The sequence below is a fragment of the Panthera onca genome, chromosome A2 (assembly GCF_046562875.1).
Source record: "Panthera onca isolate mPanOnc1 chromosome A2, mPanOnc1 haplotype 2, whole genome shotgun sequence".
Classification (NCBI taxonomy): Eukaryota; Metazoa; Chordata; class Mammalia; order Carnivora; family Felidae; genus Panthera; species Panthera onca.
In genome coordinates, this window is record NC_138340.1 from 73,094,972 (window position 1) to 73,108,575 (window position 13,604).

The 13,604-nt window shown below is 41.1% G+C and overlaps 1 long non-coding RNA gene across 1 annotated transcript; it reads left to right on the top strand.

The window, feature by feature from the left end:
* The first annotated feature begins 3,503 nt into the window (after positions 1-3,503).
* On the top strand, positions 3,504-11,520 carry LOC132674453 (uncharacterized). The gene is made up of 3 exons (XR_009608526.2): positions 3,504-3,577; positions 5,141-5,244; positions 10,880-11,520. It is a non-coding gene; the product is annotated as an uncharacterized LOC132674453 (long non-coding RNA).
* Positions 11,521-13,604: the final 2,084 nt, after the last annotated feature.

The window sequence follows — 13,604 nt, forward strand, 5'->3', positions numbered from 1 at the left end:
TAATGTATTATGTCTGGAATTCAGAAAGTTTGGTAAAAGTTTTTTCAGGGATCCTGTGTTGCTAGACAGTTCTCCCTAGTTTCATTTTTCCTTGTTTAAGAAACCATCTTCATAGTAATCAGTTCAAACTGATTGCTAGGATTAATGTCAAGTCTGGTACATTCCCCTTCAGTGATCATCAGCTCCAGCCTGGCAAAGACACCCCCCAGGTCCTCTCAGTTCTCTCAGGAAGAAACCGGAACTCACTGGGAGAGGCTGGGATTGTTTTACACTTTTCAGACCCCTTTTATCATTATTTATTAGGGGTTTCCAGTAGGGAAATTGTGCTATTTGACTGAAAAGATGAAAGTAAAACTCCTTCTCATTTTTTAAATTTAATGTGCGACTATGGGGAAAGGGAGGTATGAATGAATTCATAAAAATATCTAAATTTGATGTTTCTTTTTTAAAAAGAACAATTAATATATGTAATGAGCGAATTTTTATTAAGGAGTCACTGGAAGTTTCATTAGAATATTTGCCATACCAAGTAAATCCATTTCCCACAGTCACACACATACATACACACACGTACTCAAATATGGCCACTTTAAAAAAATTGTTTTGCAATAATTAGATTCACATGAAATTGCAAAGATAGTACAGACAGGTCCCACGTACCTTTCATGCAGTTTTCTCCAATGGTTTTTATCTTTTCTAAGTATAGTATAATATTAAAACCAGGATATCAGCCCTGGTATAATATGTTATACACACTTCAAAAAATTTGAATGGAAGGAAGGAAGGAAGGAAGGAAGGAAGGAAGGAAGGAAGGGAGGGAGGGAGGGAATAAAAAATCTGACCTGGTTATCTAGGCGAAGCTTCCTTCTCAAAAGCCAAATTGACTCACTGACTTTCACTGAATCAACATCAAGTCACAACTGCCTTGCTGTGTGAACCCAAGTTGGTAGATTCAGTCAAGTGTTTTGGTTTGTTTTTGAATTGGACTATAGTTCGCCAAAAAAAAAATTCCCTAAACAAACAAACAAACAAACAAACAAAAAGATCAAAATGAAAAGAAAAAGAAAAAAAAAATGATCATGCTGATTTTACACGATGTATGTTTCAGTTACCTGTGCTATGAAATAAACTCAAAATGTAGTAGCTTAAAAAAATCACATTTATTTTGCTCACAGATCTGCAACTTGGGCAGAGCATAGTGGAGACAGATTGTCTCTGTTCTATTGTATCACTGCATATCAGCTGGGGAGGCTCAAAGGCCTGCAGGCTCTCTCTGGCTCTACTTGGCTAGCAGGATTACGGCAGAGTGGGCATGGGGCTTGGGATCATCCGAAAGCTCCCTCAGTCACAAGCATCTTTACCTGCTCTGCTGGGAAAACTCAGAGAGCTGGGGGTTGGGCTACTTCGGCTTCTCAGGTATGTCTGTCTCACTTTGAGTAATGCTCTCTCCCCAGGGTGCCTCCAGAAGACAGCTTTAGGGAAGCTGGACTTCTTACTTGTCAGCTCAGGGCTCCCAAGGTACTTGTGGAGAGAGACCGAGACTGAGACAGAGAATCTATATACGCTTTATGGCCTCGCCTCAAAGTCATGCAGCCTCACATCCACAATCTTTTGTGCATTGTGAAAGTCACAAAGGGGTACTCAGTTTCAAGGACAGAGGATTTAGACTTTACCTTTTGATGGAAGAAGAGCAAAGTTTTGTTTTTTGTTTTTTGTTTTTTTATTTTCTTTTTAACGTTTTTATTTTATTTTTGAGACAGAGAGAGAGCATGAACAGGGGAGGGTCAGAGAGAGGGAGACACAGACTCTGAAACAGGCTCCAGGCTCTGAGCTGTCAGCACAGAGCCTGACGGGGGGCTCGAACTCACGGACTGTGAGATCATGACCTGAGCCGAAGTCGGCCGCTTAACCGACTGAGCCACCCAAGCGCCCCAACAAAGTTTTGAAAGAGGATGTGAAACCAGAAATACTGTTATGAGATACTGTTAGGAAGATACATCAGTGAAAAAAATCTAAAGTTGATGTTTTCATTTTCTTAAGCAATTAAATATGTCATGATCACAATTGTATTAGGTAGCCACTTGAAATTCTGTCAGAATCTTTGCCTTCCTAAATCAGCTCATTGCTGCAGCCACACACACACACACACACACACACACACACACACATGCATATACAGCATATAAATATATAATACCCATATACACACATGCTAACACACCACTTTTTATTATTATATTTTTTATCTATGTCCTCAGCCAAAGCTTCCTTCTCAGAAGTCAGAACTGACTCACTGACTATCAATGAATCCAACATCAAGACACAACAGTCCCCAATGTGGATGCAGGCTGGTAGGTTCAGCCAAATTGTTTTTGGTTCGTCTGTGAACTGGGTTATGGATCCCAAGAGAAGGAACTGAAATCATCAGACTAATTTCACATGATGTACTAAGAAGAACACAGTACCACATGAAAGAGCTTAGTGATTAGTTTACCAAGCCATCTAGCTCTATGTAAATGACCTGTGATAAATGACTGGTCAGCCAAAGGAGCAGAAATCATGTATTATTTCCGCAGTTCGAAGTGAAATGCCATTTGTATTTATCATTGTTCCGAAACAGCTCGGTAGATTGCGTGGGACAAAACTTTCTGCAAACACATAAGTAACATTTTGAAAAAAAAAAAAAAAACAATATCAGATTTTATCAGAGGTTCTTTACTTGGATTATGAACGGTGGCTTGCAGATGGTGTTATTGTGCTGGCAGCCGCATAACTCACACAGAAATTTACAAGAGTTCTGAATGTGGAAATACTTAAATAAGGTCAAGCTCCTTTGCCTGTCATTTAGAATTTTCATTATAGATCCTGAGAGTCTAGCTCTATCACGATACATTTCCTGATTTGGCATCCTTCTGCTTTCTTTTAATTTTTCTTTTAGTTTCCCTGGATAGAAGATTAGTATAGTTAAATGAATGGGTGGCATTCTCCTCACCTAAAACCTCTAAGAATCTTAGGGCTTGCCCTATGCAGAGAGAGTACAAGTAATCACAACGTAAATGAGGCCACTTGATATATCATTTCTTAAAAATCAATCTTACCTAATGAATTTACCATTGAGGGCCTCAGATAGCCTCCACGTATCACTTTTTGAGTGCTTGCTTACATGCATGTGGCGTGCTGACAACTTTAGGTAACATTGTCTTTTTGATAATGACAAATTTCTATGCAGCTGCTCTTATTATTTCTATTTTACAGGTAAAGAGACCACAGCTCCTCGAGACTGAGTAACTTAAGCAGGATCACAGAGTAGTGGGGCTGGGTTGAACCTGATCCATCGGACATGAACTGCTGCCCTAAGCCGTTACAGTGCACTCCCCTTTATAGAGACTAAAAACCTCCAAAAGAAAGAAGGAAAGAAAGAAAGAAAGAAAGAAAGAAAGAAGAAAGAAAGAAAGAAAGACAGAAAGAAAGAAAGAAAAGAAAGAGCAATAAAAGGCAATAAGGAGTTTGAGTGGTGATGGAAAGCAGCACGGTAGAGTGTGAGCTAATTAAATCTGGAACCTCACGAGGGGTATAAGTAAGTACTTCAGAGTGAGAGAAAGTTCACTGGAACTAATGAGGGAGGGTCCCTGGGCCCTGGAAAGAAGCTGGTTCCGGGAAATTTCCACACTTGAGAAACCGGGGAATCATTATTTTTCCAGCTGAATGGCAAATGATTACAATTCTAACTGTCTCAGTTTGGCTTCCCCGGTTATTGGTTGACCCGGGGCCGCACTCAAGAAAGCTACGAGAGTGGAAGATGAAGTGAAACCAGGAGAGGACATAAAATATAATTCATGAAAGGAACTGGGTGTAATTCAGAGGGAAGAAAGTGGTTTCAAAGTTACATTGTAGAGAGACAGAGACAAGCTGATTTGGGGTTGGAACAGTAGACATGTTCCCACCAATGCATTCCTAGCGCCTCCTATGTGCACATAGATGTGCATTGTGGGTCTGTCTTCACCGTTGCAATTCTTGTGACCCATCCAGGTTCAAAGGGCACGGTGGGAGAACTACTTACACTGCATTCTGTCCCATGGGATTGTAATTCTCTCTCTTTCCTTACCTCATCTTATCTAGTTTTCTTTAAGCCCTCTAACACAATGCTTTGCAAACTGAAATGTGCTTATGAGTAACTTGGGAAATCGTGTTAAAGCGCAGATTCTTCTTTAGTAAGTCTGGGTTGAGGCCTGAGTTTCTGTATTTCTAACAAGCCCCCAGCAGTTGTGGATGCCCTCGTTGGAGAACCACACTTTGAGTAATGGGATTCTAAAAAATGAAATCATCCCAGCACAAGAGAACGAGGATTATGTCTTTCTCCCAGGCATACACTTCTTTTTTGTTGCTACACCCCATTCTCTGTATGTTCTTACTTGCGGCTGAGGCCGAGGACAGGATGGACAGCAGGTGCCACACCAAATCCCAGGCCTGTTCCCAGTGCCTGTTTCTCCCCTGTTCTCCCCCTTTGCCTGCTCCCATCTGGATGGCTGGCCTTCCTTCCTCTCCAGAGGGAATTCAGTGAAACAGCTGCTTCCTCCTCATGTGTATCAACCAGTGTTCTTATAGAACGGTTAGAATCTAGAGCTTGGAACCGAGCATGAGAAATCAGCTGGCCTAGCCTTCTACTCTCAGTAAGTAAATGTCTAAATCATTCAGAGGGAGAGAGATGCCTGTTTTCCTCACCCAAACCACCATCATTTCTTTTGTCTTTCTTAACTGTTCCCATTTTCAAACATCAGCGTGGGCCTGGTGCTGTTCGAGACTCAGTCATCAAGACCCTATTTAGATTAATTTGGTTCCAGGTCAAACTTTCCAATTTCACACATTTATCCCATGATTTCCTAATGCTATCGAATGACATCGTTTTATTTTTTTCCCTTTGTTTTTCTCTTTCAACTAATTTATTTAATGGGTCCAAAATGGGTGATTAGACCATAAAAACATGTGGTATCCTAATTGGATTTTGAAAATGTGTAAACATGGCCCTCCAGTGGCTTCCTATTACCATCTGGACCAAATATAAACTTCTGACCATTGATTCCAATTCTCCTCTTCCTACCCCACCCTGATGCCCCTCTCATTTGTTACTTTTCTTCTCCAGGGTCTCTCTGATCCAACTAGGCTGGCCTTGTTATTTTGCAGAACGCTTTCCTCAATTTTGCCTCAAGGCTTCTGCTTCTGCCTGAACTGGTCTACAGAGAAGAAGTAAGTCCCTGCTTTTCATTTTTTACACATTTCAGAAGGGTTTTCAGATTTTAGTTCAAGATCGATACCTTTAGGGATGTTTCCAAAATTAACCCCATCCATTCTTCAATACCTTGTGGTCCCTAGTTTACTTCAGTGCCTTCCAGTTATTTTAGAAAAAAAAATATGTTTTACTCATGTATACATATGTGACTCTCTGAGTCATGAAGAGACAGTTACAACATGTTTCTTCTGTGTTAGGTAATAATCCAGGTGCTGCCAATCACGGTGAACAGGAAGGCAAGCTTCTTAGTATCAAAGAGTTTACATTCAAGTTTGGGAAGGTGGAGAATGAGCAGTAAACAAATAAACGAACAATAATTTCAGGTGATGAAGAAGTACTTCCTACTGGATGTTATGAGGGCTACAGAGCATGAAGTCAGCTCACTTTTGGTTTGAACTCTCTCTCGGACTTCATAGATAAGCACATCAAAGTTTGCATGTGGACAAAACATGTTGAACACGTCTCAAGGGAAGGTTCTCCTCGAGACCACTTATGTCTGGGAAAATATCACTGAGGAGACCAGGCATCAATTTCGTTGGTGAAAAGTTGCCCTTCTGTAGTCTTCAGTATAGCCGAGCTTCAGAAACTTGAATGTCTCATTAGTTTCTCCAACTTAATTGGATTCGTCTGGGGCACTTGTTTAAAATGCACATCCAGATGTTCCAGTGCAGTTGACCCTGGGACTCTATAATAAAACGCTGTAACACTTTACGTGATGATCAGGACACTGCGATGGATGGATGAATGAATGGATGGAAGGAAGGGTGGCCAGAAGGAAGGCTGAATACATAAATGGACCCAAAGATTTTTAGGCTGTAAGTTAGTAGCCAAATTCACAAAAGGTTTCTGAGCAAGTGGGCATATGATACAACATATGTTCCATGACTCTAACTTCGTCCTGTGGCACTGAGCCTATGATTTGGGAAGGTAAGCTCAGTTCCATCTCCTTCCTCTAATTTTTCATGAAGCAAAAGCTTATTCTCTGAGTCCTAGATATAAAAATCATTTTGAGAATGAATAATTAAAATAGACTGTGTGAAATGTAATCTTTCATTCAATTGCCCACCATATACCAAAATAATTACATTTTTTGGAATCACATTTTCCCCAAATAAGTCACTTCTACTAATTTTGCTGTTATAACAAGATATTTAATACCACTGGGAACAAAGATATCCCCATATTCTGACAAGACCCTCAAGAAGCCACCATGCATCAGGACCAGACACTACCCCTCATAGTGACTGAGAGGCAGTAGGATGTTCCCACTTTTACCAAGCGCCATCCCACCAGGCCCTCCATAGTCTAGGGAAGATGGCAGGAGATGTGCTTAGCAAGGTCCTTATGTAAATTGCAGTGCATGTTCTCACCCCTAATCGAGGGGCAGGGAAATGTGTGTTTCCCCTCCTGAAACAAATTGAGAGGGCTCTTGGAGAGTCACTCATAACGATTGGGGCACCTGCAATGAAGGGAAACTGGCATCTCATTCTCCAAATGGAGGCATCCTGAGCTTCCAAAGTTGGCAGACCCTCCTTCAACATGTCTCCATAGAAGAATAGGTGCCAGACTTGTGGGGGGAGCCAGATGTGTACCACTGAGGTATGGCAGATGTATACAGAATTATGCACTCTGTGGCCCTCTTTCAGCCTATACATTTGTGGAGGCATGAATATCACAACTTGGAAGGACTGTGGCAGAAATACCTGGGGAGGGCAGGGTGATCTCCAACCCATCTAGGGTGTTTTCCATCCCTGGATGAGGTGAAAGAGGACCCCAGCCTTCCATTGGCTTCACCTAAAGGAGCTCAAACATTAGTGGAGGAAATGGAGCCATGGGTTTCCTCCATAGCCACCAAGTGAAAACCTGGAATGTCCACACAGGGTTGATGGCAGCCAACGCTGCTTTGGGGAATGTGGGGCAAGCTTAAAAGCACACATATGCCACCTCTGTGAAACCCACTAGTAGTAGACAGAATCAGGGAGAATCACATCAGTGTCCAAAGATTCCTCCCTCTCAAGGGCAAGTAGATATTTCAGGAAAGATTTCTCTGAGTCCCTAGCCCTCCTTTCGTCTTCCGGAGGAGCTGGGTCTAGAGGAGGGAGGGGATAGTATTGATTCAGAGCCAGATCTTGCCCCCCACCCTCTTTGTAAGCAGCCAGAGTCACAGCTCTAGCTGTAAATTGGATATGCAATTAAGGGTTTAAATTAAGCCACACTAAGTTTTAATTACCAAATGTGACCAGGAAGTTATGGAACACACCCAAGATTTTGTTAAAGGAAGAGAAAATAGTGGATTCTGCATAGCACAATCGAACACAGAAACTTTAAAAAATACATACAACTATTTCTTTTTTCTTTGGATTAGAGTTGCAATTCTTCCAAGATCCCATTGTCACAGAAGCCTTTACTTTAAGCAATTTTTGTTCTCCCTGGTCAAATAATCCAAGAATGTTAATTTCCCATTTCATTTTCTTACTTTTTGCATATTTCTGGCATTGCATAAGGTGGTTTCACTCATTGATCACCCCACATTAAATCTTTCATCAAAAGTTCAAAGTCAAGTATTTGGTCATTTGCAAGAGAATCTCTCTGGCATTGAAGACTAGGTCTCCAGAGTGAAGGGATTAGATGATGCGCCAAAGCATTGCATCTGGTTCCCTGGGTGATATCCGAAGGCGTGTACACAACAGGAACAATACTCCAGCCAGACTCAGAGCAGAGCACATGAGTTCTCATTTGGAACACATGCTTGGGTCTACCCTTGTTTATATTTAGCCACTCTTGTATATACATAGCTTTACTGTGGATTAAGAAGGCCTTGACTTGATGTAAAATGCTTTTGGAAAAGCCTGTTCAACAAGGGCAGTCTCAATTGGTCAAACAGGATTGCGCAGACTGATGAGTAGGGCGACAGTAAGTCAAGTTAGTGTACAAGTCAAGAACGGAGATCCATCGTTTCTTTTCACGTGAAGAGTCTTGAGCCAAAACCTTTGTTTTATTGTTAACAAAGTTAAGACAGAAAGAAAATGCATTTTAAAATAAAATAGCATGTGTGTTTCTGCTCTTTAATTTTAAACATAAATTACGAATCTCTAAGCCTAATATTTTTCCATATCAATAAAATGAAGAATTCTTCCGGGAGCCTCCCTGAGACCCCTCTTCTTTAAATTTATATAAGCTATATAATTAATAAAGATGTATGTTATAATAGATCCCTTCACTTCAGTGGATAATTATGTAGCTTTCAGAAATCACTTCACAATCTTAAAATAGTTTTCTTCAATCAGCCAAGATATTCAATCAATAAATGCCATTCCATGTGATCATGACTGTGACTGCCAAACTATGCAATCTTAAAATGTAGGGGAAAAACAAAGGACAAGAGGGGTGACTATCCAGGACAAGACCAAGTATTTTATGGCAGGAGGCCTTTCAGGTAGACTTTCCGGGTTCCACATAAGTCCCTTCATATCTGGAAGTCTTTATCGTTGTCTTAAGCCTGGAAATCAATGACCATCATCCCCTTGAGAGTCCGAAACCTGAAACAACTATATTTCTTTAAGCACCTTTGCAAAAGCGCTTAATTTTCCATGAGAATTCACCATTTTGACCTGGCTCCTTGAATTCAAGGGAAGGGTGGAAAGTCGAATCTAATAAATGGATAACATTCAGGAACTTCAAACTTCATTATTTCTGATGGCAACCCAAAGCTTTTTCCATTGTAAAAAAGAAAAGAAAAAAAAAAAAAAGGTGAGGCATTTTACGTTCAAGTAGCTCTTTCAAAGAGGGGAATGAGAGCACACAGCCCTCTTTACCCTGGTGAGAGCCTCATATTCTATATCTTGTGTCTTTGTTTCGAGTCCAGCCCCTGGTTGAGGGTCAGCTAAGGAAAGACAGAATGAGGTTCAAATTCTTTAATTAGTTTTGTCAGTGATTCTCTATGGTTGGCAATAAAAGAAATACTTTCTGGGAGATCAGGTTCTCCTGCTGGAACTTTGGATAGGATAAAGCCCTTGAAAGGCCAAGATCATTTTCAGCCCATTGTTCTAGCCTGTCTCTGAACGGAGCTTTTTGCTAAAGAGCTTTGGAGCCAAAATTTTTATGTCATCTCCGCAATCATGGCCCACAGGCACCAATAAGAATGTCGCTTTCAGAAATTAATGCACAGAGACCTGCCGTCTTAGAAGGTCTTCATAAAACAGTGTACTCCACGGGCAAATTGGGAGAAAACATTTTTTGTTTGGGAATGTTGTGAATGAACATTGCAGTCTGGGATACATATTTCCTGGAATTCTCAGAAGTCAAGTTCTCCAAAGAGAAAACACTTACAAAAGGGATGAGGGCAGCTCACCAAGGATGCTGAAACTTGCTTAGAAGTCAACATTGGAGGAGAGAAAAAAAAAACTTTCATAGAAACATCTTTGGAATGGCTATACCCTTTCATATGGGCAAGTTCTATTCTCTAGTATCCACATAGATCCACTTAAGACTGACTGCCTAGCCTGATACAAAGGCAATAACCTTAAAAATATATACCTACATTGATGTGATCATGGACAGAGACAAATTCTTCATATAACACAGGATAAAAATATGATTCCAGCTCTATCACAAAAATGGGACATTGCAAACTCAGGCAAAATCCACAAAGAAGTGACCATGTCTTTCCGGCTTATGGAGCAGCTGGATCATGTCTAAAAGGGACCACACCCGCCGCCTCCTCTGTGAGTCATCACCCTCCTCCTTCCTTGGGGAATACCAGCCTCACTTCCTGACGGAGGAGAAAGTTTTATATGGAGGCACCCTTCCTCTCCCCTCTGTGTAGGGTCATAGGGCAGCAAGAAGGTTATCAAAATTTATATTGACATCTAATTTTACAAATGTTTCTATTGGGCAATCTGATTTTCCTCTATAGAGCTATTTCAAACCCAGACTACATATCAATTAAGAGGGAAACTTTATTTTCTAAAGTTATCAAATCTCCTTCAAGCTTGACTATCCAAGAAGAAAATAATAATAATAATAATAATAATAATAATAATTCCTTGTGAGTATCACTTCTCTGATTTCTGGTACCAGATGACTCCCAAAATCATCTTGTATCAACTTCATGTTCATCAAGTGAGAAACTCAAACATCAAGACAGAAAACAAGAACAAAGAGAGAAGATAGACAGTAGGCATTCGTTTTTTGAGCAAAGGCTCATCAGTATCTGTTTCTTCCACAGGAGATATACATTTTGTGTTGTAATTTAGGGCCATGTCCACTGATGTCATCAACAATACCATGTCTTGGGAGCTTTCTTCCCAGAAGAAGAATCAGCCACTTGTTTTAGTGAGAAGAGTATTGAGATATAAAGGATTTCTTTCACACTGCACACAGAATTTGTAGAATATTCAGCTGTCTGGTGACTTTTCCATAATATTATCTGGCTCTTAATTCAACAACTAGGCAAATGTTCCCAGAGATCAGGGAGAATAGGAGTTGCAGCTCACTGGTAGGCCCTGATAGCTGTCCTCTTCCCTCTGGACATCTTGTTAGATCAGCGACGGTTACTTTCTGACCCAGTGGTATTTGTGACTTCTCCCACAGTGTCACCCATTGCTGATATCTACACATCAGGCTGGACTCTTTATCTCCCGGCATCCAAATCCTGCAGCAGAGTTTGAAGTTTTTGTGCTGGGTCTTTAAATTATTTCTCCTGCCCACCCTTGCTTAGGATTGCTTGGAAAATGGCAAATAACAACAACAAGCCTGTCTTAACTTTGCCAAAACAAAATTGCCTGGGATTTTTCAGAAGCCACATTCAATTTGTGAGTAAATGCAATGGATCTTCTGGACCAACCATGACTATAAGCACTGGCCTACATATTCAGGGCCTGCAAGGAGTCGAGGCCAGGGGCCTAATGAGAAGCAGTCAGCGAATCTAATGAGAATCAGACAGAAGGCCTAATGAGACATTTAACATGCTCTGCCTCTCCCTCCTCTTTTGTTCCATTTTCATGGGAATCTGTGTTTAGGGAGCTTAGTTGCACTGGCTACAAGCAGATACATATGGTCTTAGTGGGACAATCCAGGAAACAATACAAAGACTTGAAGATGGCCAGGGATAGGGAGGGTGGAACTTGGAAAATGTACCCAAATGCCATGATAATGTGGCAAGGTGGGTTTCCATTCGACTTACATTTCAATGGATTGCATCTATGCCTTTTTCAGAATACAATGTAATCATAGAGCTATTGGTGATGATACAATAAACAGGCAGAGATTGCCATCGCATGACATCACTGCTCTGAGGGAAATAAAGATAAGAAAAGTATGCTGTGCTGTTTCTGTGGCTGACTATTGCCATTCAGAAAGAAACGATAGGAATGCAGGTGTTGCACAATGGAGGATACCTGGAATAGTCTCCTTATGAGGCAACGTTCCTTGAACACTAGGTGTTTTCATTTGTTGACCTTGGATGGAACAGCCAGAAAGAAAGATAGCTATCAAATTATAGGCTGGGCTGGGCTGAAGGTGAGGGCGGGAACACAGACCTTACTTAGTTACAGCTCGCATCTCAGTTACCTGAGCTGGAGGCAGAAAAAGGAAAGATGGATATGTCCGTGCCTCTGTTAGAAATTTTGTCTGACCCTTGGATTTAACATTTGGGGAGCAGAGCTTGATTCTGAGAAAGTAGGCACTATTTCTGTCTTATTTAGCTCGCAAGCACAAGAAATTTGCATTGGCTTTTGTTGCTCTCCTATCAAATAGCAGTTTCTTAGGATATACATACCCTTTGTTTTATTTGCTTGCCCAACTATATGCTTTAAATGCAACTCTATCCCTCTCTCTGTCCATTTACTTATTTATGACAACTTTTCTTTTGGTTGCTGAGGTCCAACTTTGGCTTGCCCACCTGTGTCTGAATTCAAGACCTGAAGGTAAATCATACAGGCTTGCTCTTTGGTGGCGCCACCTAGTGGCCTCCCATGGCAACACAGTTCTTAGCAATCAAAAGACTAAGGATGTAGATGTCTGATTACCAAGGTTGGTAGGGGTGGGACAGAGCAGAAGTGCACCAACCTTCATAAGTTCCAGGTGCTAGTCTCAGAATTCATACATGTCAGCTTTTTGAAACTTTACCAAACTTCTGCTGAGTAAATAATATCATTCTCTAAATGCTGCTATTCCTATTAGCTAAAATGTACTGAATGTTTCCTATGGGCAGAGCATCATGCTAGCTGCTTCATATGCCATTGGCTTGTCTTTCCTAGTAATAACACTATGAGGTGCAAATTATGTGGTCCTTTGAGTCTAATTGCTAGGGTCTGTAATGAGCTCTAGCCCTTACTTACCATGTGACCTTGAACAAATTACTTAATCTGTCTGTGCCTCGGTTTCCTTACCTATAATAGCACATACATCATAAAGTAAGCACTTGTAAAGTGCTTTTAAAAAGTGTCTGACACATAGTAAGCATTCAATATATGCCAGCTAGTATTTTTCATAATAGTAGCCATGGGTCCTGCCCCAGTGCAGCTAAACATCGGTGGACAAAAACCCATTATACTGACTGGTCTTATAAATTTCATGTTGAAAGTCTCAAGTGGACACTCGAGAGTCCCAGGAAGCCTATCGTATTTCCCTTTCATGTTCACTTTTAGACTCCCCCAAACAACTATTTTCTACCTATCCTCATATCTTGTACACCAAGGCTATTCTCACCCTCAGCTGATGACCTTGCCTCATTATTGAGGAAACAAGCAAGTAACTAGGAGCTTTTTCATCTCTCCTCCACCATACTTGCTGACCACCTGTTTTCTGCTCTCTGCCTTTTGCTAAGGGAGGAAGTTCCCATTCCCACCAAATGGTAGCTGTTCCAATTATATACCTGGATCTCATGCCCTCTCGTCTTTTCAAAGACTTGGCTCCAGTCTTTGCTAAATCATCAAATTCTCCCTTCCTACTGGATCACTGCCATTAGCATCCAAACAGGCAACCTTAAAATATTCCTACCTTGAGGCTACACCCCCTCCAGTTAACATCCTATTCCCTGCTTCCCACTGTCTAAGTAGAATGAGGAAAAACATCTCATCCCAGTAAGACCTCTATTTCTACTCTACCCTTGAGTCTGCCTTTGTCAAGGTCACCTCCGTGCCACCACCAAATGCATTGGTGGCCTCTCTCCTCTCTTTACTTCTCAGTGAGATTTAATGCATCTTGTCTGAGTGGCTGTGACACCGCACTCTCCCGCTTTCACTTCTCCCTCACTTGCCTTCTCTGATTGACCTTTAAATGTAGAAGTGCCCACCCGAGAGTACCATCGTAGCTG